The sequence below is a fragment of the Uloborus diversus genome, chromosome 6 (assembly GCF_026930045.1).
Source record: "Uloborus diversus isolate 005 chromosome 6, Udiv.v.3.1, whole genome shotgun sequence".
Lineage (NCBI taxonomy): Eukaryota > Metazoa > Arthropoda > Arachnida > Araneae > Uloboridae > Uloborus > Uloborus diversus.
In genome coordinates this window covers 125,380,737-125,407,879 of record NC_072736.1, presented here as the reverse complement: position 1 = coordinate 125,407,879, position 27,143 = coordinate 125,380,737, and positions in this window count along the sequence as shown.

The window sequence follows — 27,143 nt, the reverse complement described above, 5'->3', positions numbered from 1 at the left end:
AATAACTCGATTGATTCTAAAATATTTCTTTACTAACACTACTGTTTTTGAAATGGTTAATGCTGCTTGATAGTTACGCAAAAGAAAGTTGATGTTTTTGTATAAATTACATACGTAAATAGCAATTAAACAAGGAAATAATATATAAAAAACTTGAAAAAGCGTAAGAGACAGGAATCGGGCAATGTTCCCTTTGGCATCGAAGTCTAGTTCATAACTTAATGTGTAAAAACCTACAAATTCATCTTTAGTAACATACATAATTGATGTCAATACTGAAGAATAGATAGTGGCCAATGCTATTAAAATCAAAACTTTTCCATTTGCATGAAAAGATTTTTTGAAACTAATGCCCAATATTTTACAGTATTTCAGTGAAATATATACAGCTCTACTTTTGCGCATGTAAAACCATAACCCCATAGATAATGAAGCTATCAACAGTTCACACACGGTAATATAAATAGGTATGTGACTAAAATAGATAGGTCTAATAAGTATCAAATATAAGTGAATATACACCATTAATACCACTAAATCGAATATCTTTGATAATACCTTTTGAGATGTTCTGCCTGGGGAACTTATATCAAAAATATTCAGTAGGACAAACATTTTCGACAGTATTCCAAAACTTTTAAAGCTGTTTGGCATGAGCACTATTTTTTGAAAATTGCAATCAGAACTGAGAGTAATTCTCTTTTATTATTTTTGCAACCACTTGCTTGATGCGTGATTTTTATAAAAAAAACGGAATGCTTACACAAACACAAAGCGCACCTAGTTTTTATCATTTTTTCAAATTCTTCGCATTTCAAACAGTATTTTGATTAAAATTTTGAAAGTGTTCGACAACTCTTCATATTTTGGATAAAAAAGGCCAGATTTTGAAACTGTTGTAACGCTGAGTTATTATTCTGCCATCGCTGTGTTCAATGCCAATACAAACGATGCTTTAAATATTAACTAGAATTTAGCTGATATGAAAACCGAAAAGAAAAAAAAAACAACACAATAGAGCAATATATATATTCTATTTAGTAACAATCTAGCCAATCTAACATAATATTCTTCTCTGCTAAATTTTTTTTTATAACAACTTTTTCAAACATTTCATGAATTTTAACATGTAATTTGACTACAAATAATTTGTTTTTCATTTTTTATGAACATAAATCACAAATTTATATTTTCCACAATAACGATTAGAATCAAAGAAAATATTGCAGTTTTCTATTCCGCTAGAAAAATAAGAATGTTTTTTGCTAAAAATGTGCAACTTTTTCATTTGTATTCAAATGCCGTACTTCATGGTTTTCGTGTTTTAAAACATAGAAGAAAACTGTAACTTATTCGTCACGTTTCAATTATTCATTCAGCAGTTAATAACATTATCTAACGATAAATAAATGTATGTCTGCAATTATTATTATCATTATTGTTTCTTAGTCTGACCTATCTATCTAACAAAATTGAGAATATTTTTCTGTATGAAAAAAGAAAATCGTTGTTATGTTTAAATTGGTTTTAACCAATAAAAGTTTTAAAAAAAAGTTATTCATTGCTTTGAAACAATTTTGGTTTAGCTTTAAAGCAAATAATGATGAATATAAGATCTTCATACTGAAGTATAAGCATTGGTGCTTACGAAAGGGGAGGTTGGGATGGGGGGTCATGATACATACTGGGCCATTGAAAATGTTTTTGGGGAGATTTGTGAATTTGACGTAAGAGTGCTGATGTAGGTAAGGAACATGAAGATCTTCCCCTGAAATGAAATTTTCGAAATTGGGGAATGTAGTTTCTTCTAATCTTTCGTGGTTTTAGGAGAAGAGGAAGGGTGGGGGAGAAGATATTGGGACGGTCCCTTTTCTAGAAAAAAATTTAAAATTTATGTCAAAATTCTCAATTTTTTGAAAGTTTTGTTGACGTTAAGTGAAACGGCTGTTTACGCTTCTAGGGAAACTTTTTCAAAACTGAAGCCAATTTTAGGCTATCTTAAGTAACGTTAGTGGACCAGGGGCTCTCCAGAAATTTTCTGAAATAAACAAAATCGCAATTCTGACGTTCAACTGGAAAGTTTGGTCTTAAGCTCTGATGACGTAGATATAGGCTATCTTCGGAAACGTTATAGGAGAAAAGAAGTTTTAGTGATCTCATTTGGATTTCTTTTAAAATTGGGAGTCTTCTTCAAACCTTGCGTCCGGCGTACTTTGTACTTTGCATGAACTTTAAACAACTGATAATCATTTGATAACTGATCATTATTTTATTTTTTTTGCAGTTGGCTCTTTACGTTCTGCTTATTATCTCTGCAAGAACGTTTCCTTTTGGGATTGATACGCTAACAAATAGGGATTGGGAGATTGAGACTCGCTCATTTTTCCAACCATGGATCCTCTCGTCGCAAAGGTGAGGTTTTTTTCTCTAATTTCTTTAAAAAATATGATTTTTATTGATCATTGAAAATGCTTTTATCATGTTTTATTATTGTTTGGAGAAAAATAAAGTTTGTTTGATGTTTCATCGTTTTTTTTTTTTAATCTGAAATACTTTTTCTAAAATATATGTCCAGATTATTGGACGTATGATACATCCTTTAATTTTTCTCCTACAAACTTGAAACTTTGTAAGGTTCTCTTTTTTATAATACACTGTCTACAAATAATAATAAAAAATAGTTAAGTATTTTATAATTCCGATTGAAGGGGTTTGAAAAATAATCTTAGGCTATTACTGATGACGTTAAGTATTACCAGTGACTCCATAGTCTTTGGGGGAGCACTATCGCTCTTGGGGGAGGGGGGCATCCCTTATTAAGCGTTATAAATACTTCAGCAAAACATGGATTGGCAGGGATAGAAGAATGCAATTAACTTCGTTCAAAATATGAGTTACTTGTTGCTGCTAGTATTGCAATTTAGAAGTCAATATCCTTACTTGCATTTTGTTGTCCTAAAAGATTACGTCCCTATAAATCATTTTCGCAACTTTGTTAATGTAATGGGTATTTATCTGGCTGCAAAGAATTGATTAATTTTGGATAGTTTGAAACGCTTAATGAATAATTAGTATTTTAAGTGAATTTGGATAAATTTTATTTTTTACAGAAGTTTAAGCGCTTCCATGTGGTAGCGACCTTTAAAATCTGTCTCAAACATGAAAAAAAAAAAAAAAAAATACAGTCATTCCTTTTTATGAACTGGATCAAAATAACGGAAATTGCAAATGCATAATATTTTTTGAACTCATCATCTAAGGAGCACATTAAAGAATAAGTTGTCATTAATCAGTAATAATTTAAGCTGTTATTATACGTCTGTACAAAAAGACACGTTATTAGATAAAATAGGAGAATATCCCACATCCGAACATTTCACAATAAATAACTATGTAAATGAGCATTAAAAAAAACAATGATACCAATACGGTTTAAAAAATGTAGCAACTAACATAGAATCAAAATGATATGTTTATATAAGAAGACAGAGAATGGAATAATCAAGTGTCTTAAACTTTATGGTAAATAGGGGACATTTCTTCTAAAATGAGTTTCAATTAAAATGCTCGAATCAAATAAAAATTCAAAGAAAATATATAAATTTATTAAAACTTATTTGCAGCATTCGACGCGCATGTAACATCTAGTCACTAATATATTTATCGTATTAATGATCTATTACTGCATGTGAGTAGTATTGTTAGTTATATGGAGTTGTTTTGATTCTCCCGTCCCTTCTCCTTTTTACTTCCTTTTACAAAAAAAGAAATATTGTATTCGCAAACAAATTTTCACTTAAAAATCGACCTTAATTTCCATTTTACTCACCCCCAAATGAATGTTGAGTTTTTTTTTTCGATTCGATCACACGTGGATACGTGCCTAAGAACGTATAGACACGCGAAATATCCATTTTGACGATTCCCGAGTTAATTACAACGACTTTTCTCGTGACGTTCGTACGTACGTATGTATGTATGTGCGTAAGTAACGGATGTATGTCGCATAACTCAAGAACGGTATTTCCTGGAAAGTTGAAATTTGGTACGTAGACTCCTAGAGGGTTCTAGTTGTGCACCTCCCTTTTGATTGCATTTGGGTGTTTCTAAAGGGATCTTTTGCCCCTTTTGGAGAGGGGGAATCACTGTTAATTTCGATGTAAACTCTGGTGGTGTTATAATTTGGCGGACACTTGGCGATATATCGCCCGTATTTTGGTCGCCAAGTTTTGTCACCAACTTGGCGACAAATTTTGCGATTTTTTTTTAATAATCTGGTTTTAATTTGACCCCTGTTGGTGATATTTAGAGAGAGTAGGTGAGAGTAAACTATTGAATCACATTAAAAATGCCAATAATGGGGAATGACATTAAATTGAGTAAAAGGAAGTCCTTTGATATGTGGCAGTGATGAGCAAAAGGATACAAATAGACTTTTTAAAATTTTGAGAAACACGCATTTGAAGTTCAGATCCTAAACTTTCAATGGATCCCCCCACCCCCCAAATAGTACCTAACAGGAATACTAGTTCTATTTCTTGCTCGAAAAAGAGAATAGGTTCTCCTACCCAGTGATATTCCGATCAATTTTTCTGAGGGTATACTTCGAGTAATTCATCATGCATAGGCTTATCCGGTTTGACTGGGACAGTCCCGGTTTTCAGACAAAGTCCCGGTGTCCCGGTCAGTTTACTTCACGTCACTGAAAAAAGATAAATTTGATTACAGATCACCAAAAAGCTCTAAAAATAATTTACCGTGAAGGATTATTTAGGATAATTACTTTTTTATTTGAAACAGTAATTTGTAAAACTAATAACAGATTAGCTTTTGAGGATTTTTACAAGATTAAAAGCAAAAAAGAACTTTCTAAAAATTCCTAACGAATGAAATATTGTTCAAACTTTTATTACCTATTCAAAGTGATTTTTCTTACTAAAGTAAATAACAAAAAAAAAAAAAAAAAACCTGTAGTAAATAAAATGTTTAAATTTATCTGCTTATGTCATTTATAACTACCCCAGGTTGAGCTCATAATTCGTAACCATTTATTCATAGCATTAAGAATGAAATACCTTTTATGACACTAATAACCATTAGCTAGGGGTGTGTATTTTTTGGAATATTGGCGACTATGTGTGTGTGGGGGGGGGGGGATCATGCATGGATTATAAGGCGTTGATTTAATAAGCGTTAAGAAATACAAAGAAACAAGATTACTTGTGGGAAAAGGTGGTTAACATAAATATATTACTTTTGCTTTAGGAAAATTTAAAAATGCGATGATATAATCTGAATTATAGATTAATATTTTTTAAGCTTGAGTGTATACGCTATAATTCTAAAAACTGTTTGAGAGTATACGGCGTATATAGAGTATTATACCCTATGGGAACACCACTGCTCCTACCATCTCTATAGTTATCTCGAATACATTTTGGCTCTTATAATCTCTATTATTCTCACTGTCAATTATTAAAAATAAAATTAAAAAATACGGTTTAAATGGTGCATTTTGACCGATGCAATAGCAAATACTTTTCTTTTACATCTTCAATTTGGGTTCAAAAAAAGCATTTTATTTATATAAGCAAAACAAGAACGCTTGAAGTATCTTAAGGGGATCCGGGACACAAAAATCGTCAAATTTTGCATTTTTTTTTATCATTAGAAAAAAAATTCCATTTTTTCTGCTTAAAATGCCGTTTGAATCTTGTTCCAATCTTAATTAAAGCGAAAGATATAATTATTTTGTTGCTTGCATTTAATTAATATTATTCTGAACTTGAAAACTTTAAACGCGTTTTTCTTCATGGTGCAATTTTTCCCGACCCTTCGCATTCAAACTCTTATGAGTAAAGAGCTGATGAAGATTAAGTAATGAAATTTGGAGCACAGGCGCGGATCCAGGATTTGGCTCAGGAGGGGGCACTTTTTTTCCAATTTCGGCGCCGCCACACACCTGGCGCCCACCCTCACCAAATGAATTCACAAAGAGAATAAAATCACTTTTTTTTTTGTTACCCACATCGTCTTTACTTTGGAACATTCAACTATTCTCCCGCTAGGGAAAAAAATATTACGTAAAAATGTACTGCAACTGGAAGTGAAAAATAATTTAAATAAACTAATGTAGGACATAGTGGGATTTTATAGAGGAGTTCTCAGAACGTGTGACACCTAGGACTTTAATTTGTTGTGCCCTCCTCACTCGCCCCAGCAAAAAAAAAAAAAAAACTTAGAACAAGGTATTGTGATTTGTTATTGCAATAAAAGTAATTGATACACATAACGTTTTCAGTGGAAACAATTGTTTTAGTATAGCCTTAAATAACAAATTGCAAAAATGCAAGCACGGATGCAAGGGAGAGGCGATGGGGGTGATGGACTGTGCACTTGCCATAAACGCAATTTCAGTCGATCTTCGATGAAGTTAGCGGAAGGAGGATAGGGATTCTTCAAAAATAATTCAAAATTGTAGTCTTAAAAACGCGATTGCATTCCATCTGAAGTTCCAGGAAGAGTAGGTGCACAAATTGAAAATAGTTTTTTCTTTTTCATTTAAAAGGGGGGGGGGGGGGCACTTAAAAAATTCCCGCAGACAGTATATATGTAATGTATAACACACATACAAGAACTAACAGGACCGTTGGGAAGTCAAAAGTTCGGGGCCCTCCCCAGAATTTTTTTCAAATTTATGGCTTAAAAACGTGATTATAGACTGCACTTGTGAATGTTAAAGAAAGAACTGGTTTAAGAAATGTCACCGATGCAAATAGGCTATTATCAAACGGTAAAAAAGTCCTAGAATGGCAAAAATTATTGAACTACCAGAATACCGATTTTTTGAGTCGATTTATCACCCCCAGCCAGTGTTTCAAAACTGAAGCTCCAAAAACGAAATTTTGGACAATCTGAAGATATTAAGAAGAGGGGAGTTCCAGGGGGGACTCTTATCTGGATGTTTTTCGAAATTGATGTCCTTAAAACAAAGGTTTTTAGACTTTCTTCAATGGTGTTTGAGAGAAAAATTCAGAGGTTCATCCCCTTAAAACTAGCAAAATTGTAGCTTTTGAAACACAATTTTTGTTATTATTTATTGATATAAGAGGGACGGATTTTAAGGGTCACTCCCCAGGAATTTTTCAAAATTGAACTCTTAAAAATGCGGTTGTAGGCTATATTTGATGAGGTTAAGGGCCTGGTAATTTTTCGAAATTAAAGATTCAAAATCGCTACTCAGACGATCTTCGGTGTTGTTAGATGGTGGGATGTTCGAGGCTCTTCCTCCTGAATAATCTCTACAAAATTAAAGACCAGGAAACAAAATTTGAGACTATCTGTAATAATTTTCGATGGGGGGAAGGGGTGAGTTTCGCGCACAGCATTCTTATTTTCAGAAGGGAGGTGGAACAAATTAGCTGACCAAGAATCTGCAACTGTTAAAAGTTTTTAATTTAAAGATTTCTTTTTAAAATAATTAAGGTTTTTTCCTAACATTTCTTTCCTTTGATAAAATAACTTTTCTATCCCTAAGACATGTTCCTTCCTTCCTTTCAGTAAAAAAGAATACTTCTGAAAAAAAAAAAACATCAACTCAGCATTCAGGGGTAGGTACGGGTCCTGTGGACCCCTCCTCTGGTTGCGCCACATAAGAATGTAATTAAAGACTGCACTAGCGCAGCCAGAAATACCTTCCGGATGAGGTTTTGCAATGAAAAATACTATCTGGAGGGACTATTTTTACCTTTTGAAGGTGGTTTTTTTGCTCAAACTATTGTACTAGAATTGGTATTTATGTTAAAACCAATGGCTCTGAAGGGTCTTTTCACCTCCAAACCCCCTACTCCCAGATATTTTTCAAAACTTAAGTCATAAAAACGCTATTGTAACCTATCTTTCGTAATGTTGAAGGAAGGAATGAGGTTTATGTGTACTTTTTTGAAAAAGTTTCACGAACGCAATTTCAGACGATCTTCGACGGTGCTTCGCAAAGAGAGGTTAGGAGGCTCTCCCTTGGAAATTTTCTCGAAAATGAAATTCTAGAGACGTAATTGTAGTATCTCTTTGATGACGTTAGGCGTTAGTGGAAGGGTTTGGATTTGGAACTTACTCCCGAACATTTTTCGAAATTGAAGTTTCAAAAACGCAATTTTTGACGATCTTCGGTGATGGCAGAGAGGGGAAAGGTTCGCCCCTTCCCTCGGAATTTTTGAAAACTAAAATCATAAATGAAAAACACAATCGTAAGCCAGCTTTAACGATAAAGGAAAAAATGAAATTCTGAACTCTCTCCCGGAAATTTTTAGAAATTGAAGTCAATAATGGAATTTTTGACGCTCTTGTATGATGTTGGGAGGATAAAGGCTCCCCCGCTAGGAGGACCTCCCGCGCAGTTTTCTTAATTACTGAATGTTAAAAAACGCAATTTTAGGTGATCTTCGATAATAATCGGGAAGGGGGTGGGGGGTCAGAGTTCTCAAGCGGAAATGTTTCAGAATTGAAGACCTAAACCTGTGTTATTAACATGTGTAACCAGGATACGTAGTAAAGGTTGAATGATTAAAATCAATCGTTCCTCACTTGAAAAGTTTCTGTATCCGCTGATGAGAACGGGCAATTCTCATGATATTGCGCCCCTAAGCAGACGCGCCCCTCTCCGCACTGGTTGAGGAACGGTTAATGAAGTTAAAAAAAATTCAAATGTCTTTCTTTTGCACCCAGTTCCAAAACTTCTCTAAATTTGGAGGGACACTCATAAAATGCAGATATTGCGCCCCTAGGGGGGCGCGGGAGCCCAGCAGATTGAGAATCGGTAAATGAACCAAGTAAATTTTCCAAATGTCTCTTTCGTTCCCAATTCCGAAACTTTCCCAGTAAATGTATAGGGAAACTCATAAGTTGCAGATATTGCGCCACCCAGGGGGCGCTGAGAACCGGTGAAAGAACCAAATAAGTTTTCCAAATGTCTTTCTTTCTTTTGTGCCTAATTCCAAAACTTTCCCCCTAAATGTAGAGTCAAAATTTATAAGTTGCGAACAGTGCGCCCCCTAGAGGGGCGCGGAAGCGGCCCGCTTTCCGCAGGTTGAGAACCGATGAATGAGACATCTAAATTTTCCAAGTATCTTTCTTTTTTTTGTACTTAATTCCAAAACTTCCTGCCTAAATTTCAAAGGAAAACTCATTAGTTGTGGATATTGCGCCCCAGGGGACGTGCCATATTCCCCACACATTGAGAACTGGGGAATGAACCAAATAAATCTTCCAAATGTTTTCTTTTGTACCCAATTCAAAAATTTTCCTACCAAACTCAGAAAGAAAGCTCATAACTGGCGGATATTGCCCTCCCCCCCCCTAGAGAGGCACGGAAGCGCCCCACTTCACACAGGTTGAGAACTGGTGAATGAGACAAATAAAATTTCCAACTATCTTTCGTTCTTTCTTTTTGGTATTTAAATATTCGTCCGGGGACGCCTTCGGCGCCCCCTTCCTACTGGCGCCCTTGATTTTCCCAGGGAGGGGCAATTGCCCCCATTGCCCCCCCTTTGGATCCGCGCCTGTTGGAGCATATATTATTCAAGCAGTATACTTGAATTCTCATTCGGCAAATTTGAAAAAAAAAAAAGTTTTCTTCAAAAGATGTGATTTTTTTGAAAAAAAAAGAAAAAAAAAATCTTAGAATGTTCAAAATTTTCCTTCAAACATTTTTTATTGAATTAATAGTTTTTTAAATTGCCGAATAAAAATTAAAGTTTAGGTATTTGTGTATAGAATTATGAAAACAATTTCAAAATTGGCCAAGAATATTTTGAGTTTTAACACTTTCAAGTGACCCCATGTTTTAAAAAAAATAATTAAATTTAAATATATACTTTTTAAATATTTATGTTATGATTTTGCTTATTCAATAGGTGTTGAATCAGCAAAATGTCAAAACTCTAAACTGTTAAATAATTTTTTTTCAAAATATGTTCTGGATCCCCTTAAAGATATGTAATACCAAATTTTACACACACTACTCAAACACAGCAAAAAAACGACAGCCCGATTTGCTCATCCAGAGACGGCCGTTTTGTCTTTGTTCTGGACTCATTAGTCCGGAACAGGGAATAACCGCTCTGGAGGCAGATGTAATATCAACACACTACTGTATTGAAATGACGGATTCTAACAACTTTACAGAAAAATCCGGTTTTTGCTTGGAAAATATTTTCCATGCCTCCGTTTTAACAAGTTTCTTCACGTTTCTAGATATGAAATATTTAGCTGCACTACATAAATGTTCATCAAGATGTAAATCAGCAACGACAGCAACGTCACATACGTTACGCATGGAAATATTATCCAGCATAACTTTACGACATAGTATCAGCAGTTCTTGGAGGTCATATCTGTTCGCGGCGACATATAAATCAATGGCGTCGTCTGGTGACAATTGGCGCACATATCCACAATAGATGTACTGAAGCATATCTTTGACAGTAGTGAGTGCCATTTCGGCGAGCTCAACAGTGCAGGTCTGATTTTCCTTCATATTGTGTTCGAACATTACCTCAAAAACTCTTGAGCGACTTCCGAGGACCACTTTGTGCGCTGGAAATTTATGTTGACCGAGCTTTAAGGTGATGTCAGAAAATCGTGGATTGTTGTAGAGTGATTCAAAATCGCCTATCAGAGGTTTCAGACAGTGCTGGCACCTTTTATATACTCCTTGATCTGGAATAAATAGATAAGTAAATAAGTATAACACACGAGCATACTTTGTTAGGGAGGTTCGGAACACTTTTGAAAGAAAAGTTATTAAACAGTTTAGAGATTTGAAACTATTTGCACTGATTCACCATCTATTTAATAAACGAAATCATAATATAAATATAAAAAAAAAAAAAACATTTAAATTTAATTTGTTTTTTTTTTTTTAAAGAATGCTTTACATCTCTAAAACGCAAAATATTCTTGGTCAATTTATTAATTTTTTTTCCAAAAAATTATGCAAAAATGTCGAAGCTTTAATTTTTATCCGGCGATTTAAAAAATATTAATCGAAGAAAAAAATAAAAATATTTTATTGCTTTATCTTTATCAGTTCTTGACTTAAAGAGAGTTTGAATGCAAAAAAATTCAGCTTGGAGAAAAACGCGTTTAAAATTATAAAGTCAAACAAAATATTAGTTAAATGCATGCAACAGAAATAATTACAGTAAACTTCCGATTATCGGTGGTCGGTTTTTTCGCGGGTCTTTCAGTATTTTTTTTTAACGACCATTAAACGTTTTTTAAACTTATAACTGTGTTATTGTTCGTTTTTAGCTTTTACATATGTATATTTTTTACATTCAATGTTAGTAGATGGAATGTAGCAATGGTTTTAGCAAAAATTTAAATGTATGTGTGAGTGTTATTCATATTTTTAAGTATTGTATACAGTAGTATCGATTTTTAACTATTGTTCGGATTATCCGTGGTTTTCGCTTATCCGCGGTTACCATGCCATCCTATTCCGCGGAGGACATAAACAAGATTCAAACGTCCTTTTTCAAAGAAAAAAACAGAAGTTTTTTAAATGAGGAAACAAAATTGCAAAATTTGACGATTTTTGTGCCTTGAACACCCTTAAACATCTACTGGTAATGATGAAATGATAAGGTCGATAAATATCAGGGCTATCAATGTAAACTCTCCGCTTGGTTTCACTTGGCGAAATAAATTATTTACATTATCATGGTGATCTCTCTCTGCTGAAGTTTTAATGCAATTCGATGTTTTTTAATTGTATTTAGATGCGGTTTGTATTAGTAAAGGATCTGCCCTTTCATTTCTATTTTTCAGGAGGGGAGGGGGAGGGAAATGGGCCACAGTCAACGCTAATTTTGAAGGAAAGCAACAAAAACCACATCCACTTAGAAGTAAAAACATTCACTTTTCAAGCCCGGAGGGGGGGGGGGGGTTACCCTCCTCTAACCCCCTAAACAACGTGTCTGGTGAAGAGGAGATACTCAACTTTTCAATACCACTGAAAATGTTTAGTTTGCGGTAAATTGATCGCTTTGCGAGACTGGCGAGAAATAATATAGTTTTTAGTGTTGTTTAATTTAGTTGGTGGATTAGTTGACGTTTAGATGGATTTTTAAAATCTTATTTTAAGACTTTTTTTTTAGTTATTTAGCGAATTTTTCTTCCATTTGAATTGTTTCTAATGGTTTATCTTATTTATTTCTTGGAATGTTTAAATTTTAATGTAATTTAACACGGTAAATTAATATCGTGATGTATCAAAATCGTGCCATATGAGACTTATATATTTATTTGGATTGCTATTTTAATTATGTTTATGTATTGACGCAACATAAATCAGAGCAGTATGTACCGTGCATACTTTGAAAGCGTGTAATACGAAACTTTAAAGTAATGTAACCCAAGGCAATGTGCACTATGTAAAATTGAAGTCGAGTGTTAATGTGTAAAATTTGACGATTGCTGGAATTTCGTTCCAATTAAACTTACAAAATACTCTATTTACTTTCATAAAAAGAAAAAAGAGACACAAAAGAAAAAAGAAGAAGAAAAAATGACGTGTCAGGTAAAGGGGAATTTTTAATACCACTACAAATGTTTGGGTTACTGTAACGTTTTCGCTTGGTGAGACTGGCGATAATTAATGGAGCTGCTAGTGTTGTTTTATTTAGTTGATGGGGATTATTTGACGCTTTGATCGATTTTTTAAATGTTAGTCTTTGTTTATTTATTTGGCGGGTTTTTTAAATTGAATAGTTTTGATGGTTTAACTTATTTATTTGGCGGAATATTTGCATTTTAATGTAATTTTTTTGTTGTGCCGTGGTCCTTGGGTTAACATTTTTCCTCATATAAATTTGAAAAAATTAAACCCATGTGTGTCAAAATTTTGTGTAATTATCCCACTGCGAGTGATGTAATTACTAATATTCATTTCATTTTTTATTTAATTAATATTTGTATAAACAAAAATTTAGGTTGAACAAGATTAATTAAATTTCCTCTCGGAGTTAAATTTATTTATATCATTTTTTAATGCTGGTTCTTTGGACACTTCCTCAAATAAAATAAAGTTTCACGCACGCTTAAGAAATATGCATGATGAATAAAAATAAGTTTTTAGAATTTAAAATGTAATACCAACAAAATGGAATCGGTATAAATTACATAAAAAAAATTCAGTTACGCAATTAATTTATATTTGGAGAGTTTTAAAGATTCTTAATTTTTCTCCATTAAGTAAACATTCGGTGAAATTGTGCACTAAAAATTAATAGAACTATTTTTTGTTTTGGAAAGTAGAAAAGTGGGGTTTACGCGTTTCCAACTAATAAAAAGATAAGAAAAAACTGAAACGAAAACTCCGTTTTACGAATTAACTGATGCATTGCGGTTGAATATTTCAGGAAAATACTTCGTTGTTTTTCGTAATATAAACAGGAAAGAAACTAAAGCTGTAATTTTTACCTTTTGCATTTATACTAGAGCTTGTAACTGTCCAGATAATAAGAATTGAATAAACACTTTTGTGCTTGAAAAATAAAAGAATACAAAACAACGTTTTAAAGCAAAAATTAGCAGCAAAGCTGCGTACACGTGCTTCGGGGTTACAAGGAATCTTTTTTTCAATGTAAAAGATAGATGAAAAGACATTCGATAAAAGCTCACTTCTTCTGAATTGGAAAAGGAGTTCCTTATAAGCTTTAAGCACAGGTATGTGACTTTCTTGCTAATTTGTGCTTCAAAAAGCTGTTTTATATTTTGAGTTAAGATAATGTTTTTAAGCATGCGTAAAAAAGCATATGAAATCAAACGAAATGCTTAAAATGATTATATATCTATGCTTAAAGTAGGAAAGTAGCACTTTTTGATGAAATATATTATTGTAAAATATCAGTTCATTTTCCGAATTTAACTTTCCCAAACTGTTCAAACATCCAAAGACACATCTCTCTCATTTGTTTTACGATTTTTCAGGCAAAATTGGAACTATTCCCCCTATAAGGACTTTGGTGTAGGGGTAAAATCTTGGTCCAAACAACAAAATTCTAGCAGCCTACACTTAGGCTGGATAAAGTAAGAAAATCTTACACACACACACACACACTATTTTTTAGTATACATATTCCCTATTAAATTTGAATGAAATGTAAACTTTTTGTCTTACTTCAACTATTTTAAGGAATAAATAAATTCCTTTGTGCGGAAAAGTTACTGGCAATCAACAAGTTATTACGCACAAAACTAGCAGATTACTGCAGACACATGTTTCGAGGTTGCAGGGAACTACATTAACTACATTTCCAAAAAGTAAGCTTTTAGATGAAAAAAAAAAAAAAACATGCTTCATCACTGCATGGAAAATTCAAAATAAAATTGAACTTACCTTTTGGCTCTGCATCCTCAGTTGAGACATTAATAGAGCTAGTATCATTTTCTAGGACGATCAAATTAAATGAAACAGTCAATGCATCCTGGGACAAAATACCAGACGATTTTCTCAAAATATCACCTCTTTTCATCAAGCAAAATAACCGCACCTTGCCATCGCCCTTGCAATTTACTTGCAAGGGCAATATGTTATACACTTTATTTTGATGTTCATCAATAAATTCGAATTTGAAAATTGCATTATGCTCAAAGGTGGGGGAGCGGATTTTGTTTAAAAACATCAAAACGTAACCCACATTATTTAAATGCTTCATGCCGTTAGGAAATATATGCAAATTCCAGTTTGCATCTGCACAACAAAACTCGGGACTTATAATTTTTTCATCCGCTTTCTGCGCTTTTAACGAAAAGTGTTCTATCTTCCACCTAATTGAGACTTCAGTATCGTTATATTTCTCAATGATAAAAGTGTCTGATGAAGCAGTACGCTGCTTTTCAAACGTTGCCATTGGATGAAACATTTTTACGAAACTAAAGCTCGAAAAAGGAACAAAGTTGACTGTGCAAACCTTTTAAGCAAACTGAAGTGTTTTTTCTTTGCTTCATTCTAGGAGTTCTCTCACTACCTACCCTCCCCCATGAATTACCCTTGAAAACTCCTAATGTAGTTCTTTGCTACTCTATGGAATCCTTGGGTACCCTAGTATTAGAGACCTCAATAAGATTCCTACTACCACAAAATCCTTACCATATAATCAGTGGACCAAACAAAGGTCGTGCAGGATTTCACAGTTCATAGTGCGGCAGGTAGATTTTTCCCCTTGGAAAAAAAAAAAAAGAGGAGGAATATGGGGCTTTTCCAACTGTCAAAAGTTGCTCTAGGGTGGTTTGATGGATCAGTCTTGATGACCATATCATTTTGCATGCGTGGGGATCCGTATTGCCGGGATTTCAAGGATTTGCTTTGTCGATTCGTTGCATTCCAAATGACCATCCCGCTCCAGCCCCATGGTGCCAGAAGTGCAAGGATAAACCTACAGTTGGGGCAGGTGTCGCCTGGCAAAAACGTGAAAACTACGCAGGCCCTAATCACTGTATTGCGTTAGATTTGAACGGTTACAGTGGTAAGTTTAGTATCTGGATCGCAGTTAGTTAACCTTTGAACTTGGTGATATCTGCGGAAACGAGTTTCTAAATTGCTTCTTAATATCTGCAATTTTTTTTCAATCTGACCTTGGTAGGAGTGACTGCCGTGAAACGTAGAAACCAGAATACATTTTTTTTTCTGTCTCTTTCTCTATAGTTTTCTCTAGATCCGCTTGAAATCAACGATTCACGTATTACTCAAAAAGTCCTTAATGTGATTACAGATTAACAGTTCTTTTTATTTTTCGAAGGCACGAATGCAGCTTTAGACCATACATTGTAGATTAAGACCGGTCCAAGTAACCTTGCGTAGTTGACTGGTGCCCCAAAAAGGTGTGTGTGAGGGGAGGGGGTCAAAAGAAGAGTTGGGTCTTGAAGCTGATTTTGGGCCACCGCTGAAGCTGATTTTTTTCTTCTTTTAGACTAGGGTACATAACTGGATTTGTACATTACTGATTAAATGATATTTAAAAAAATTAGGACAGGTGGTCACCGTAAACTCCCTCCCCCCCTGCAATCTAAACCTACATTTGAATATGTTCTTGTGAAATAACATGTGAAAAGTACATTTCTTTGGAATATTTTGTCTTTATTTTGTTAAAATGAACTCATCCTGTAAAAAATCATTTTTCAATCGATCATTAATTTCTAACTCAGAAAAGTGAAAGACCACAGCATTTTGCTTATCCAAGTGAGGAGACAGTGACCTTCAGCCCCTGCTCCCCCCCCCCCCACCCGTACGAACTGCCTATGACCATTGCATTTTTGTGTTGCTAAAATATTTCTTTTTTAGTTGTAAATAAATTTAAGAAGAGTAGGATCGAATCAAAAGCTTTAGCGTTTGGCCATTCGTGCGATAAACAAACACCTCAAATGTCAAAAATGCAAAAGTTATTAATCTGTCAGCTACTAGTATGTATGAAATTTACACTAAGCATATTTTTGAAACAAAATTTAAAAAGAGTAACGAACATCAAAAAATAACCAGTTAACCTTTAAGGACCATAAGCTTTGCAGTAGAGTATAGAAATGTTTCATGCTTATAACAATGAAATGACGTTATGAACACCAAGTGTGTCAAGTTCTGTGAAAATTTGTTTACTCGATTTTGAGTCAACGGATTGGACATAAGTGGATTTTCGAAAAAAATTAGCTCTTGACTTTTCCCTAAACACCATTCTGTAGATTAACCAACCATTTTCCCAATCTTTTCAACAGTCTGAGTTACATTAATTTCAAAACGTACGTTTTGAATTGAATAATTTAAAGTACAGTGCTCTTTGAATTAAACTTTGCTTAAGAGGGAAGTAACTAAAATTAAACATAAAAAAAAAAAAAAAAAAAAAAAAAAAAAAAAAAAAAAAAAAAAAAAAACGTCGCAAATGCAGAATCAAGAGGAAAAGTTGAAATTCCTTTTAAAAGCCTCATACTATTAAAAGTCAGTTACAAGTATATTATTTGTTAACAAATAGAAACTGGCAACATGTAAAAGTTTTTAAATCATTGCGTTTATTTTCCTTGTCGGACAATTCGCAATTCCAATAAACTATAGGAGGCGCTGCAGCCACTTTTTAATGGCGGATGAGAAAGGTGAAACAAACAAATGCCGTAACTTATAACTTGCTTTGACGCTTTGTGAATGACAGAAATTTTTTTATCGTGTTTGTGGGAGGCTTTCTTTTCTATTCTTCTGAAATTACATTACACCATAAAATGTCTGAAGCCTGTAATTTACCTCAAAGAAAACACGTGGAATGGACTGTTTTACCTTTTTCGGTGGTATTGTTAATCACTGCAAGGGTTTGTTACGATTCGGCGCGACCGTTTCGGCGCAAGATTTTTGCATTCTGAACTTTTTGCATTGTGAATTTCAGAAATATTAGTTTAAAGAAGAAAAAAGATTTCTGGAAGAATTATGAGAATTTGGCGCTCTAGAAGCTAGTCAAAATTAATTAAAAAAATTACACTGTGGGGAAAGAGGGGGCATTTGTGATCCACGTATGTTTTACTGCGATGACATAAAGGAAAATATTTTGAAAAATTAGTAAATAATGGCAGTACCAGTCCTACCTCTTTGTCAAAATATTTTTATCAATGCTCAGCCTCTTTGTGTTTCTATGGTGATTACTTCTTTGTTGAAGCAGCTATTGGAAATAATTTTATGAGTCTTCTTCACGTGAAAACACTTTTCAAACTAACCGAAAACTCGACTTAACTATTGCAAACCCATCTATGGACATCAAGGTAAATTTAGGGCAATGTTTGATTTTTTTTATTGATTAAAAATTATTTATTTTTGAAAGTTAGTTCTAAAAGTTAGTTTTTTTTTCTGTAATCGTTTTATAAATTTGTTGCAAATTACCTTTTTTTTAAGTTTTATTATTATTATTATTATCATCATTATCATTATTGCTTTTTTTTGTTACTAAATAGTTAGTCGACACTTTAGTGTTACAGAACAGTTACAAAAAATAAAAAATATATATATTTTACTTTAATGAAAAAAAAGTTTAAAATATTTTTTTTTCATTATATTAGTCTTTATGAAACTTAAAAGCAATATATAATAATAATCTTTACATAATAAATATCATTTGTAACTTGTACTCTTATAAGTTTTTTCTTGCCTATCCTGTGTTCAAAGCACGCTACACAACTTAAAACTTTATAGATAGCAGGGTTACGGGTGACTTTCTCAACACGTTAACTTTTGCCAATGACAAATATAAAAAATTCATCATATTATTAGTTGACAGTTTTTAATTTTTATATGAAAAAAGATATTTACGTAAGTGCACAAATTGATGATCAGAAAAAAAAATCAATTTAAATTTAATGAGTTTTAAATTTAAATTTCATAGAAAAATGTCAATACTGTCTTACTTATCTACTTCGAAAAATTATGAAGATGTTTTAAAACTTTTATTTTATCAATTAATAATAAAAAAGAAAACAAAATACATCTTTAAAATTATTACTACATAAAACTTTTACAAAACTTAAAAAACAAGATATCTAGAATTTTTAAGCAATATTTGGCATATTTGTATGCAGACGATTTCGATTTTTGAACAGGTCGTTTTAAAATGGGTCGCGCCGAAACGACCGCGTCGAAATGGGTTTCGCGCCGAAACGGCCGCGCCAAAACGGTCGCGCCGAATAGTCCCGTTCCGTCACTGCAAGGTAGCGCATTCGAGCTCTGGAGATGCGAATAATGAATTCGGTTACCAATCACGTGAATAAAAGCTTAGCCGTATTTAAAATCTGCTTTAAAAAAACGTTATAATTCGAATACCATAAAATATGGAAGTTCTAAACGCATTCTATCAGATGCAAAAAAAAAAAAAAAAAATTACTCTTGTTAAAAAATTACTCTTTTAATTATTTTGGTACTAAATTTCTAAATATGTTTTCACTGCAAAAATCGCGAAAAACCTTTTAGAGATTTTTAATTAATATCTTCGTTAATTAATGTCATCCGAGGACGCAACCTAGCTAAGAACACTCTTGATCAACTCTCCTTTCGAACAAAAAAAAAAAAAAAAAAAAAAAAAAAAAAAAATCAAAATTGGTCCATCCGTTTCGGCGCTAGAGTGCCACAGATAGAGACACGGATTCATAGCTACACGGTATACACTAAACACGTCAAACTTATAACCTCCTTTCTTTGTGAGACGGGTGTTGAAAATATCAAAATTGTTTTCTTTTTTCAAGAACAACTTGTAACATTTTTAGCGGGTAGCTATCGGCAACTGTACGAACAATAATCGGTTACATTTTCATCCTGTGTAATCATCGAAACTCATCTTGAATACTAATGCTGTGTCCCCCACTTTATTTCCCGTTTCTTTTCCACAACTATTTCTTCTAAATTGTTTAAATGTTTTAAATTTAGTTGCTGTATTTTAACTGTTGTACAAGTAAAAATACTCCTGTGCAACAGTTTTTGTACAAGTGTACAAAAACTACAAAAAAAAAAAATGTATACAACAGAGTTGAACTGTTGTTACAGTTAAATTCACAGGCATAATTTAATTCGGAGAGAGAGATGATGGTTACTATAGTCTTTCCATGTAAATAAACTACCGTATTAGGAATAGCAATAGGGATAAAGCAAAGGATTCTGAGTGAGTCGACCCGCCAACGCATTCAAGCTTATTTGAATATGTAGGGGAACGTGAAGCAAAGTGAAATAGTTAAGATAGTTGAGCTTTTTCAAAATAACCAAATAGGAAATTTATTTTGGAAATTACAGTACATAAAGACAGAACATTCTATGTTGTAATAAAACTTTCTTTTTAACAGTTTTTTTTTAAAAATATTTTAGCAGTAAATTTTCGCTTAAAAAAAAAGTGGAACAATTTCTTTTTTTTCTTCTATGGGACAAAGTAAAAATGAAGTATTTTCTATTGAATTATAAAAAATATTTTTGATTAAATGAATCAATAAATAATAGGTTGAACGAATAAATTAAAAAAAAAAGAAAAAAAAATGAATAATTAAATAAAAAAATATAATTAATGCATGAGGAGAGATAAATGAGTGAGTTAAAAAGTAAATGGACAAGAAAATAAGTGAATGAGTGAATAAATAAGTCATTTATTAAATTAAAGTATGTTAATAAAGCAATTAATGAAAAGTACGTAAAAGATTTAATAAATGATTGAATAATTAAACGAAATTAACTATTTAACTTTGCCAAGAATGTAGTTGTCTAATTGTACAAAATATTTAAAATACAAATAAGCTTAACATTAACTAAATAATTAGAAGGTGTCAATTAATATTTCGAATGTTAATTAAAAGATTTTTTTAATTTAATAATACGAAAAAAAAAGTTCCACTTCCAGCTGATTTTTTTCTTCTTTTAGACTAGGCTACATAACTGGATTTGTACATTACTGATTAAATGATATTTAAAAAAAATAGGACAGGCGATCACCGTAAACTCCCTCCCCCCTCCAATCCAAACCTCCATTTGAATATGTTCTTGTGAAACAACATGTGAAAAGTACATTTCTTTGGAATTGTTTGTCTTTATTTTGTTAAAATGAACTCATCCTGTAAAAAATTATTTTTCAATCGATCATTAATTTCTAACTCAGAAAAGTGAAAGGACCACAGCATTTTGCTTATCCAAGTGAGGAGACAGTGGCCTTCAGCCCCTGCCCCCCCCCCCCCCCCCCCCCCCCCCCGTACGAACTACCTATGACCATTGCATTTTTGTGTTGCTAAAATATTTCTTTTTTAGTTGTAAATAAATTTAAGACGAGTATGATCGAATTAAAAGCTTTAGCGTTTGACCATTCGTGCGATAAACAAACACCTCAAATGTCAAAAATGCAAAAGTTATTAATCTGTCAGTTACTAGTATGTATGAAATTTACACTAAGCATATATTTGAAATAAAATTCACCAAAATTTAAAAAGAGTAACGAACATCAAAAAATAAACAGTTAACCATTAAGGACCATAAGCTTTGCAGTAGAGTATAGAAATGTTTCATGCTTATAACAATGAAATGGCGTTATGAACACCAAGTGTGTCAAGTTCTGTGAAAATTTGTTTACTCGATTTTGAGTCAACGGATGGGACATAAGTGGATTTTCGAAAAAAATTAGCTCTTGACTTTTCCCTAAACACCATTCTGTAGATTAACCAACCATTTTCCCAATCTTTTCAACAGTCTGAGTTACATTAATTTCAAAACGTACGTGTTGAATTGAATAATTTAAAGTACAGTGCTCTTTGAATTAAACTTTGCTTAAGAGGGAAGTAACTAAAATTAAACATCCAAAAAAAAAAAAAAAAACCGTCGCAAATGCAGAATCAAGAGGAAAAGTTGAAATTCCTTTTAAAAGCGTCATGCTATTAAAAGTCAGTTACAAGTATATTATTTGTTAACAAATAGAAACTGGCAACATGTAAGCGTTTTCAAATCATTACGTTCATTTTCCTTGTCGGAGAATTCGCAATTCCAATAAACTATAGGGGGCGCTGCAGCCACTTTTTAATGGCGGATGAGAAAGGTGAAACAAACAAATGCCGTAACTTATAATTTGCTTTGACGCTTTGTGAATGAGAGGAATTTTTTTTTATCGTGTTTGTGGGAGGCTTTTTTTTCTATTCTTCTGAAATTACATTACACCATAAACTGTCTGAAGCCTGTAATTTACCCCAAAGAAAACACGTGGAATGGACTGTTTTACCTTTTTCGGTGGTATTGTTAATCACTGCAAGGGTTTGTTACGATTCGGCGCGACCGTTTCGGCGCAAGATTTTTGCATTCTGAACTTTTTGCATTGTGAATTTCAGAAATATTAATGAAGATAAAAGATTTCTGGAAGAATTATGAGAATTTGGCGCTCTAGAAGCTAGTTAAAATTAATTTAAAAAATTACACTTTGGGGAAAGAGGGGGCATTTGTGATCCACGTATGTTTTACTGCGATGATATAAAGGAAAATATTTTGAAAAATTAGTAAATAATGGCAGTACCAGTCCTACCTCTTTGTCAAAAAATTTTTATCAATGCTCAGCCTCTTTGTGTTTCTATGGTGATTACTTCTTTGTTGAAGCAGCTATTGGAAATAATTTTATGAGTCTTCTTCACGTGAAAACACTTTTCAAACTAACCGAACACTCGACTTAACTATTGCAAACCCATGTATGGACATCAAGGTAAATTTAGGGCAATGTTTGATTTTTTTTTATTGACTAAAAATTATTTATTTTTGAAACTTAGTTCTAAAAGTTAGTTTTTTTTCTGTAATCGTTTTATAAATTTGTTGCAAATTACCTTTTTTTAAAGTTTTATTATTATTATTATTATTATTATTATTATCATCATCATCATTATTTCTTTTTTTTCTGTTACTAAATAGTTAGTCGACAATTTAGTGTTACAGAACAGTTACAGGAAATAAAAAAATATATATTTTACTTTAATGAAAAAAAAGTTTAAAATATTTTTTTCCATTATATTAGTCTTTATGAAACTTAAAAGCAATATATAATAATAATCTTTACATAATAAATATCATTTGTAACTTGTACTCTTATAAGTTTTTTCTTGCCTATCCTGTGTTCAAAGCACGCTACACAACTTAAAACTTTATAGATAGCAGGGTTACGGGTGATTTTCTCAACACGTTAACTTTTGCCAATGACAAATATAAAAAATTCATCATATTATTAGTTGACAGTTTTTAATTTTTATATGAAAAAAAAAATTACGTAACTGCACAAATTGATGATCAGAAAGGAAAAAAAAATCAATTTAAATTTAATGAGTTTTAAATTTAAATTTCATAGAAAAATGTGAATAATGTCTAACTTATCTACTTCGAAAAATTATGAAGATGTTTTAAAACTTTTATTTTATCAATTAATAATAAAAAAGAAAACAAAATACATCTTTAAAATTATTACTACATAAAACTTTTACAAAACTTAAAAAACAGAAGATATCTAGAATTTTTAAGCAATATCTGGCGCATTCTATCAGATGCAAAAAAAAAAAATTACTCTTGTTAAAAAACTATTCTTTTAATTATTTTGGTACTAAATTTCTAAATATGTTTTCACTGCAAAAATCGCGAAAAACCTTTTAGAGATTTTTAATTAATATCTTCCTGAATTAATGTCATCAGAAGACGCAACCTAGCAAAGAACACTCTTGATCAACTCTCCTTTCGAACAAAAAAAAAATAAATAAATAAAAAAATAAAATAAAATAAATAGAAAAAAAATCAAAATTGGTCCATCCGTTTCGGCGCTAGAGTGCCACAGATAGAGACACAGATTCATAGCTACACGGTATACACTAAACACGTCAAACTTATAATCTCCTTTCTTTGTGGGACGGGTGTTGAAAATATCAAAATTGTTTTCTTTTTTCAAGAACAACTTGTAACATTTTTAGCGGGTAGCTATCGGCAACTGTATGAACAATAATCGGTTACATTTTCATCCTGTGTAATCATCGAAACTCATCTTGAATACTAATGCTGTGTCCCCCACTTCATTTCCCGTTTCTTTTCCACAACTATTTCTTTCAAAATTGTTTAAATTTTTCAAATTTAGTTGCTGTATTTTAACTGTTGTACAGGTAAAAATACACCTGTACAACAGTTTTTGTACAAGTGTACAAAAACTACAAAAAAAAAAAAAATGTATACAACAGAGTATGTATACAACAGTTAAATTCACAGGCATAATTTAATTCGGAGAGAGAGATGATGGTTACTATAGTCTTTCCATGTAAATAAACTACCGTATTAGGAATAGCAATAGGGATAAAGCAAAGGATTCTGAGTAAGTCGACCCGCCAACGCATTCAAGCTTATTTGAATATGTAGAGGAACGTGAAGCAAAGTGAAATAGTTAAGATAACTGAGCTTTTTTAAAATAACCAAATTGGAAATTTATTTTGGAAATTACAGTACATAAAGACAGAACATTGTATGTTGTAATAAAACTTTCTTTTTAACAGTTTTTTTTAATATTTTGGCAGTAAATTTTCGCTTAAAAAAAGTGGAAAAATTTCTTTTTTTTTTCTATGGGACAAAGTAAAAATGAAGTATTTTCTATTGGATTATAAAAAATATTTTTGATCAAATGAATCAATAAATAACAGGTTAAATGAATAAATTAAAAAAAAAAACTTAAAAAAAATGAATAATGAAATAAAAAAATATAATTAATGCATGAAGAGAGATAATTGAGTGAGTAAAAAGTAAATGAATAAGAAAATAAGTGAATGAGTGAATAAATAAGTTATTTACTAAATTCAAGTATGTTAATAAAGCAATTAATGAAAAATACGTGAGAGATTGAATAAATACGTGAAGTACACCGCCAGCTCAGTCATTTCCAGCCGACGACTGCAGTTTCGGGCTTATTAGCACTCATCAGCCCGGCATAGGAGTGACTGAGCTGGAGGTGGAAAACATTCTTAAGGAAACCAAGAGTGCCAAACAAAACTGGTAGCTAATACAGAATTAGCACTGACCAGAATGACCCAGACTATGCCGGGCTGATGAGTGCTAATAAGCACGAAACTGCAGTTCTCGACTGGAAATGACGGTGCTTGCGGTGTATTTCACGTATTTCTGCCTTAGCCCCTGGCTATAGGGTGGTAACTTACTGAAGATTGAATAAATGATTGAATAATTAAACGAAATTTACTATTTCACTTTGCCCCGCATGTAGTTCTCTAACTATACTAAATATTTAAAGTACAAAAAAGCTTAACATTAACTAAATAAATACTGCATAGAATATTAGTTTGTTTATTTTTTATGGCGGTAAAGCCCTTGAGGGCTATACTGCGCCATAGAATATTAGAAGGTGTCAATTAATATTTCAAATGTTAATTAAAAGAACTTTATAATTAAAAAATACTAAAAATAATGTTCCACTTGCAACAAAATAGCAAACTATGAGTACCAATTTTTTGAAAATTGCTTGCATGATCATATTCTATAATTTTCAGAGGTATTTATTTCTTGATTGGAACCGACAACAAAGTTAAAAGCCCACTTAATGGAATAGGCAGTTTGTCAGAAAAAATTATTCTAATAAGCGGGATATTCCATTAAAAATTCCGGGATAAAAATAACACACATCAACGGTGTAGTACATGGGAATTTTATTACATTAAGCGGGATATTATATTAGCAGATAGTCCATTAAGCTTGCTCGACTGTATTAGATAGGTGGCTCTAAAAGTAGAGTAAATATTTCACCATTTCACTTTGGTCCACATTCCCCTACAAATGCATCTTTGAATGTGTCCAACTGCATAATTGAACAATGGCATCTGTTTTCTTCTACAAAGTCCAAGAATGTCGCTGGGACTAATTTAGGAGCACATAAAAGTTTTATTTGTACACTTTGTACTACTATAGATCGTTCATTTGGAAGAAGAGTGCGATAGTACGAAGAAATGAAGTTTTACAGGAGAAGCTGTTGAAGTTTAACTCTTCAGGAGATTTTCTGTAAGAAAAGTAAATTTGATGTGCTCCTCCAGTTAGAAAAAAAAAATCTGTCATTTTCTAAAAAAGGATAACGTCATTTGAAGCCCTTTAAGGGGTCTAAGGATCTTTAACCTTCAAAATGTTCAGCTTTCTAGGAAACATATATGTCAAACAAGTTATGCATAATTTAAATCTGCACAATTTGAGACCTTATACATTACCATACGCAAAAAAACTTTTCAACCTATCGTAAAAGTGCGTAAACGTTCTCCTTGGAGATTTATGTTAACAGAAGCTGTTTAAGCCTCTTTTTTTTTCAGGTGCCGGTTTCTCGTTTTGCGTGCGTGATATCTAGAAAAGTGTCTTACATATTTCCGTAAAACTTTTCATGTATGTGTCTCTGGTTTGTTTTTATGGTTTGAACCTAAATGTATTATTATTTCTATTATTTTTTAATTTTTTTTTTTGAAATTTTATAAGTTAATGTCAAAGTTTTGGGCGAAAATACTTTTTTTTTTATATTAGCTTTCATTTTTAGTTAAAGTTTAGGTTCAGGTCATAAAAATAAACCAGACAAACATGCATGAAAAGTTTTATACGGATATATATAAGAAACTTTTTGAGATATCATGTACGCTAAACGAGAAACCGGCACCTGAGAAAAGAGGTTTAAAAAGCTGTTGTTAACATAAATCTCTATGGGAAAGTTTACGCATTTTTACGGTAACTTGAAAAGCTATTTGCGTATGGTAATAAATAAGATATCAAATTGCTCAGAATTAAATTGTGCATAAGATATATTTTTTCCACAAAGTCAAAATTTTTGATAGTTAAAGGTCCTTAGACTCACTCCTTAAGCGAAAAAAAAATAAATAAAATTTCGTACTGTGACACTCTTTTCCAAACGAGCGATAGGTCTATAAAAGTTTGTTATGTATTTGTAAAAGAACTTAAACAAATGACACGCATTTTCAATCAATTTTATTTTCATATTTCTATCCGATCATGTACGCTTGAATTATACGCAGGTGTTTTCAGTATGCTTTTTTTCATTGGTCCAAAAAAATAGTAGTCATATAATTCAAAGAAAAATATAGTGTACAAAATTACAAAAACTGCCAACCCAACACACTTAACAATGTATAGAATATCCATATTTCTTTGACAATAAGATAATTTGTAATCGAAGAAGGTTCAAACTTTCTTCTTCTAAGCAAAATATGTTTCAAAATATAGTTTTTGCTTATAGCTTTCAAATCCAACTTTAGTCATTATATACAGAATAAAATAGTACTAGCAAAAGATTCTCTGAAAGCAAATTATTATTTCAGTGTTCAAGGGGCTTTTTTAAACCACCGTAATTCTTTAAATACTCATAAAAGTATTTTTTAAGCGACCCTTACCTTTAAATATTCATCAATGTGGTTTCTTTTAATCATAATATTTCTTTGAATATTTGTCAAAGTACTTCTTTAATCCACCGTTCTCCTTTCATTATTCGTTCAAAGTACTTTTGTAAGCAACAGTATTCCGTTAAACATTCAAAAAATACGATTTTAAACCACTTTATTCCTTTAAATGTTTCACAAGTACCAACAAAGTTAGTCATTCA